Here is a 7,500-nt window from a genome sequence, read left to right on the forward strand (position 1 = left end):
TATATTTGCCTGTCGAGTTGGTCTGGCCCTGGGTCCATGTAAGGTTACCACAACAGGCCCTAATCACAACGCACATTTTGGTCCCTCTCTGGTTGGATCTTTGGATAATGGATTTTAGAGTCTGAACCATGACCAGCCCTCCGCTCTGTTAACCAAGACTTATTACAGACTAATATTTTATTTTATTTTATTCACTAGGCTACAGGGTGGTCTTTTTTCCCCTGTTGGTCAGACTGTATCCGTATCATGTGTCATGTGCCATGCTGTGATTTGGTGTGCTGCAATGTCCACTGGTGTGTGTGTGAGTTAGTATGCATCATAGTCTCATGTGTCTGTCCATGTATGAATGCTCCCATGTTCAATAGGATCGCATCATATCATATGTCCAGCATAAGTTCCTGTCTTCCAGAATTAGACATTTCTGTTTCCTGCTAGGCTACTATCTGAGACTGCCGTGCCGTGTGTGTGTGTGTGCGCGTGTGTGTGCGCGTTTGTGTGTGTGTGTGTGCGTGTGTGTGTGTGTATTTGTGTGTGCATGTGTGTGTATTTGTGTGTGTGCGTGTGTGTGTGTGTGTGTGTGTGTGTGTGTGTGTGTGTGTGTGTGCGCGTGTGTGTGCGCGTTTGTGTGTGTGTGTGTGCGTGTGTGGGTTGTCGTAATATCTGATACAGAAGGGCCTCTGCTTTGCGTTTCTCCTCATGATAGGCCTGTGTGTGTTTGCATGTGTGCCTTGCAAATGTTTGTACTTGTGTATGTGTAAGTGAGTGTGTGTGTGTCTGTATTTGCGCATGCGTGTGAATGTGTTGTGTATTGCCACAGACTTTATGTCTAGCTAGTAGGGCTGTAACGATATTGTATCAAACCGAGAAATCGTTATACTCAGAGTTACGATACTGTATCGTGATGCAGGGAGGCAGTATCGTGATACGCCCTTTCAAAGTTTTGTTATCCTACAGTTCAAAAACAACCATGTGATGCATTGCAAAAGTGCCTCCAAGGTTGAAATGAAATATATAGGCCTATATCAGAAATCGTGGGTTGTATTGAACTGTAGGTCAAAAATCGTAATACAAACCCTACAGCTAGTTATTGACGTGCACTCTCTCTCCCCTGGGGATTACTCCCCCAAAAACGCCTCATCTCTTTAAGAGGCTCTTTCTCTCCCCCTTTCACTCTCATGTCTCACTGCTGCTCGCTTCACAGCAGGAAATGGAATTGGTTCCCTGCTGTCAATCAAAACTGGTCTCTGTGGCAACCAGAGGAGCTGCAACTCCAAACTACAGCTGTGGTCTCTGCATGCATGTACGCACGCAGTGGACGCACGCACGCACGCACGCACGCACGCACGCACGCGTGTCGCTTCCCTTTTGATGGACACGCTTCCTGTGGCCTGTGGATTGGGCGGTGTGTGTGTCTGTGTGTGTGTGTGTGTGTGTGTGTGTGCGTTGTGTTGCCACATCCTTTATGTCTGGCTGTTATTGATGGACATGCTTCCTGTGTACTGTGGATAGGGGATCTGTGACGTGTGTGTGTGTGTGTGTGTGTGTGTGTGTGTGTGTGTGTGTGTGTGTGTGTGTGTGTGTGTGTGTGTGTGTGTGTGTGTGTGTGTGTGTGTGTGTGCGTGCGCGCGCGCGTGCGTGCGTGTGTGTGTGTGTGTGTGTGTGTGTGTGTCTGTGTGTGGATGGGCACCTGGTGTTGTTCCCTGGCAGGCTGGCTCTTTGTTTACGCGTGTCGTTTGGCTAATCTGATGGTTATGGCAGCTCTGAGTCACATTGATGTAATCAATTATTTATATCTCTCTCACTCCCTCTCTCTCTCTCTCTCTCTCTCTCTCTCTCTCTCTCTCTCTCTCTCTCCCCCTCTCTCTTTCTGTGTGTGTGTGTGTGTGTGTGTGTGTGTGTGTGTGTGTGTGTGTGTGTGTGTGTGTGTGTGTGTCTGTGTGTCTGTGTGTTTGTGTGCGTGTGTGTGTGTGTGTGTGTGTGTGTGTGTGTGTGTGTGTGTGTGTGTGTGTGTGTGTGTGTGTGTGTGTGTGTGTGTGTATCACTTTCTCCATGTTCATAATTTTCTCTCTCTCTATCTCTCTTTTTCCTTTGGGTGTCATTGTCTTTCTGCCTTCCTCTCTGTTTCTCTATGTTTCTCTCTGTTTCTCTTTCTCTTTTTGTTTCTCTGATTATTCTTTTTTTCACCACCACCTGTACATTTGTCACAGTATACAGTATGTTGTCATCCAGTGCCCAAATTTGTCCAAATTCTGCAAATTCAGATGCATTGCATACATATACTGTAGATAAAGTACTGGCCTGTCTTACTGTAGTGGAAGTAGTGGTGGAAGACTTCTATCAATGTTATAAATATAGTTTGTCCTGGAAATACTGACTACATTTGTAGAAATCCCATTGTCCTCTTGTGACCCACCAGTAGTTCCTGGACCACACTTTGAGAACACCTGGACTAAATCTAAACTAAAAGTAGGCCTGCTGTGTTAACAAATCAGCTATCCCATTTTTTCCATTACTAGTCGTGTTGTTACAGTCAACTCATTAGACCAGGGATTCTCCAGGAAGTTGGAGCAATACATAATTTATCAGTCTATCTCCTTCCGTCAATCTATTTCTGCCCCTCTCCCTGCCTCTCTCCATCACTATGTCTCTGTATCCCGATTTCTCTGTTTCTTTATTTTTCACTCTCCATTTACCTTTATATAGTACATCTCTCTCTCTCTCTCTCTCTCTCTCTCTCTCTCTCTCTCTCTCTCTCTCTCTCTCTCTCTCTCTCTCTTTCTCTCTCTCTCTCTCTCTCTCTCTGTCTCTCTCTCTCTCTCTCTCTCTGTCTCTCTCTCTCCCAGGTACCCTGTGTTACTAATGGCGTATCCATTTTTTGTCATGTTGCCATATCCTGTCAATGTCTGCTATTTAGAGTACATCTAAATCATCACAGCCGCCGGATTAGACATTAGGCCATGGACACATTTTTGCAGGGGCCAATTTTCTAGGAAGTAGGCACGTTGACATATAGTTAAAGGTACACTGTGTAAGATTTTTAGTTGTTTATTTCCAGAATATTAGTTTATTACTCAGTAAACTGTCATGAAAAGATCACATTTGGCAATAGGCAACCCAGTTTCAATAAACAGAATTGTTGCAGTACCTTTTTTGACCATTTCCTGCACAGTGTACCTTTAAGGTCTAATTCTTCTGCTACTGACTACATTAGAATCTTCTTAGCTGTCACTTGTAACACACCAGTGCTTTGCCTAGTGTGTCACTTATGAAAAAAATGTCTGGCATTTAACAGACTCATACCGTATAAGATGGAGACAAACATACAAAGGTTTCCATGACAACACAGATAAATGAGTTACGTATGGTTTCATGTGGAAACTTTTGTATATTAACAATGTCATTTCATTATTTAGAAAAAAAAGCTGTAGCCTAAGGGTTTGGCAGCTAATCCTGAGATGCCAAGGTCGTTCCAATTCAGGGAGTCAACTTCGATGAGAGTGGCAGCAAAGTGTAATGAATGGTTGCGCAATCTGCCACGCCGTGTGGCAACCAGGAGCTGCCATTGGCCTAGGTCTATACTTAAAGCCCGATTGGGAAACTCCAACTCCCATTGTCATTGTGACACAGCACTCCACAGCACACAAGTCTTCACTGTCTGCACACAACAAAATTGCGTTTATACCTCACCCGTGCAAGGGGGCAGCCCCCAATGGCGACCCAAGGGAGCAGTGCAGCGGGACGGTACCATGCTCAGGGTACCTCAGTCATGGACTTCCAGGACATCTCCAGCGTAGCCCTGTGTCTGCATGCAGCCTCATATCACAAAGAGCATTCTCCGTGCTGTGGCATTATATTTCACCCACCCATGCAGCTTGGACCGCCTCACCTCTATTGACAAAGCCAGCAAGTCATATCTGGAGGATGCCAGGCACGCTGACAGCTTTGACTAGGCCCAGGGCAAAATAATTTGGAAAGGACCCCCCTCTCAATATATATTATGTCATGCGGGTCCCAATTCTGCCCCTTCATTGCCCTGGGCCAGGCCCGTTTGTCTCCCTGGGTGCCTGAGGAGGATGCATATAGGCTACAGACAAAACGGCAACATTAGCAACTGGAAGGATGTGAGATGTCTTAAGTCAGCCCCATCGTGCAGGAATTGCAGCAGGTTGCATTTTCTCACAGAGCTGGAGCAGCAGCTTTCTACAGTGTAGTGTGATGATTATGCTGCCGCAAGGGTGACTTACCCAGGGCACGGTGTAACCGCAGAAATACACCAGCGGCGATCTGAGCGAGTCGAGCGACGGAAGTAATTGACTTTGTATTGAGTCGAGAGACAAAAGCGATTCTGGAGACTAGAGCGATTTGCGCGACGAGCGCGACAATTTGAAGTTGAAATCTTTTCAACTTTCTATGACGCGGTTCGGCGACAAGCCGCGACAGCCAATGACTGTATAGAGGTCAGTGACCACAGCCAATGGGAATGCTTGAATGCTTTGCCTTCTGCCTGTACGGACATACTCTAGTCTCCTCAATCTCTCGTATCGCTTGCTGCTACACTCTGTCGCTTGAATCGCGTCGCCGCTGGTGTATCTCTGCGGTTACTGTTGTAGGGATGCGGACCTTACTGTGCTGCTATATATGCATGGTTGTCGAAATAGTGTAACGTGGACTACTGTATGTCACGGAGGTGGAAATAGGGGACTTTGTCCTGAATAGTTAATTCAGTATGGAAAAAAACCCCAAGAAATTCAGATTCAGAATGCCCAGTCTGTCTAAATGTTGCACACTGGAATTACAACGGAAGCAGGACATTAGTGGTGAGTTAGGATTAAGGTTAGTGGAACATTAAAGGGACACTGTGCAGGAAATGGTCAAAAAAGGTACTGCAACTATGCTGCTCATTGAAACTGGGCTGCCTATTGCCACATTTGATCTTCACATTAAAGTTTACTAAGTACTAAACAAATATTTTCTAGTATGGTCCAAGTAGAGTCTTTTTTGCAGCTAAAAATGGCTATTTTTGGAAATTCAAAATGGCGGACCATGGAGAAGATCCCCCTTTTCATGTATGAAAAGTGCATTTTTTCCAGTCATAATGAATACTTAGAATTTGATGCTGGTGGTAAGTATCCATGAAAAAGATAACATTATTGAATGGGCAGCATGAATTCTGGAAATAAACAACTAAAAATCTCACACAGTGTCCCTTTGCACTGATAGTGGGTGTGTTTGTCCAGTGGTTTTTGAGCAACTTTTTGCCCCCTTTACCTCATCATACGCCTCCCAATGTCCTCTCTTGACCTGATCATGAGCCTCCACCTGGGGGACTGTAGAGCTCCCTAATGTTAATACACTGGTAGTGGTTGTGTTATTGTAATGGTAACACACTCTAAGGGGTGTGTAAGTGTGTGCATTAGGGCTGTGACGTTATTGTATCGAACCGAAAAAAACGTGATACACTGTCACAATACTGGATCACGGTACAAGAAGACAGTATCGTGATGAGCCCTGTCATAGTCCTGCTCCCCTTCAGTCCAGAACAAGTCCATATGATATGATGCGATAGTGCTTCCAAGTTTCAAATCTGCTACTTTTTAAATAGTTTTTATTCATAATTTTTCTTTATAATGTATGCAAATCAATTCATTTAAAAACAGATACATTTTAAAAATCTTGGGGTGTATCGAACTATTGGTCAAAGATCGTGATACGAACTGAATCGTGAGCTGAGTGCATCGTTACAGCCCTAGTGTGTATGTTATCTCAGCAGGCTCTCTCCCATGTACTCTTTCGTCTCTGGAGACTTCATCACCATCTGTGTGAATCAGGACATTCGTGGGTTTGGAGATACGCATCTGATTCGGAGTTCTAACCTGGCTTTTTCCCATGATGCACCAGGTCTTCCTGTTGAGGAAACGTTTCCCACACCCCCGCCCTGGTCCTCCTGCCGTACGGAGTCCACAGTTCATCCGCACCCACGTACCCTTCCCATGACCCCCAGTTACCCACAATGCCTCTGTAGACCAATCAGTGTACTGCAGCACTGTACTGTACACGCCACATGCTGAGAAGACATGTTTGACCACTCACAGTGAGGTTAAGAGGCCTCCGTCCCCATTTCTCTGACCATGCCCTGTGGACACACTTGTATACACACACACACACTGACCACCAGATCTCAATCGGTCAGCTTATCATTGCTGTAATGGGGATCAACAGGTTCTCCAAATGGCTGGTAGACTGAGCACGGATGGTAATGGTTGAAAGAAAAAAAACATGGTCCTTCCAAAAGTACAAACACATGTTCTGGATTTTGAGCACTTCACCAAACATGCAACGCTGCACACTTGTTTTACATTGGACACTTTCGTTTTTTGTGAGATAACCTACTTGTACATTATTGTGGACGTTAATCCTTTACCGTCGTATGATATATAATACACCTGGCAACTGGGATGAATTTGACACACTCCTAAAAACATAAACACATTGTGAGCCATGTCTTGAAACAGCTGATTCTCGATAGCACACCTCTTCTGCCAGATTGATGAGCTATGTTGTGAGGGAGGTAGAAGGAAGATCCTAATATTAATAGTAGACAACATGTTCACCGTGCTGCAACACCACAAGCATCCCCCTTCGCACGCCACCATCGGCCCCAAGACTCACCACCTTGACACCTGAGCGATTTCCTGCGGGACACACTGTATCTGGCAGGATTTTGTACTCCCTCGATCCAGTTTGTCCGCCCATGGACTTCAACACACACACACACACACACACACACACACACACACACACACACACACACACACACACACACACACACACACACACACACACACACACACACACACACACACACACACACACACACACACACACACACACACCATCACAGTCTGTCAATTTATAATTATAATGGGAATCATCAAGTTCCCATACCGACTGAGAGGTTGACTACCACAAATGATAACTGTTGGGGCGTGGGGGGGGCATGTGCACCAAAAGTTCAAACACATGTTCTACTGCTTTTCAAAAACGTTCCCAAAACACAATGCTAGAGAGTGTGTAGATATTGCAGATTTTTATTATCTATTATTTTTTTGTTCACCCATTGGCCAATTTGAGGCCTCTGGCAAATGGGGGGCTGTAGCGAAGGGGTGTAGAGATGGCCAGCCGGGACTCGAACCCGGGCCTTCTGGGGTAGTACACTGGGGCTCTGACCACTACACCAAAGAGCCAGGCTCGTTGGCGTGACAGCCAGAACACACCCACAACAACCCTAAAGATGGTCACTACATCACACTGCCTTCCCCTTCGGGACACTCATTGTGTCCCTTGTGTAACTGCCCACCAGACCTCTCCCATCCAGTGTGCCCCATCATCTATGCTTCACCCATCATTGGGGTCCCTCACATTGGGGTCACCAATCCTGGGGGTCCCTCACATGGAATTACAGCCCACACAAATTGGGTACGCTTCCGATGGCCTCACGGT

The 7,500-nt window shown here is 45.7% G+C and overlaps 1 protein-coding gene across 1 annotated transcript in view; it reads left to right on the forward strand.

Annotated features, from left to right (window-relative positions):
* npr1a (natriuretic peptide receptor 1a) overlaps positions 1-7,500 on the forward strand; it is a 60,853-nt gene that overhangs the window by 30,191 nt on the left and 23,162 nt on the right. The window lies entirely within an intron of this gene.

The sequence above is a fragment of the Engraulis encrasicolus genome, chromosome 20 (genome assembly GCF_034702125.1).
Source record: "Engraulis encrasicolus isolate BLACKSEA-1 chromosome 20, IST_EnEncr_1.0, whole genome shotgun sequence".
Classification (NCBI taxonomy): Eukaryota; Metazoa; Chordata; class Actinopteri; order Clupeiformes; family Engraulidae; genus Engraulis; species Engraulis encrasicolus.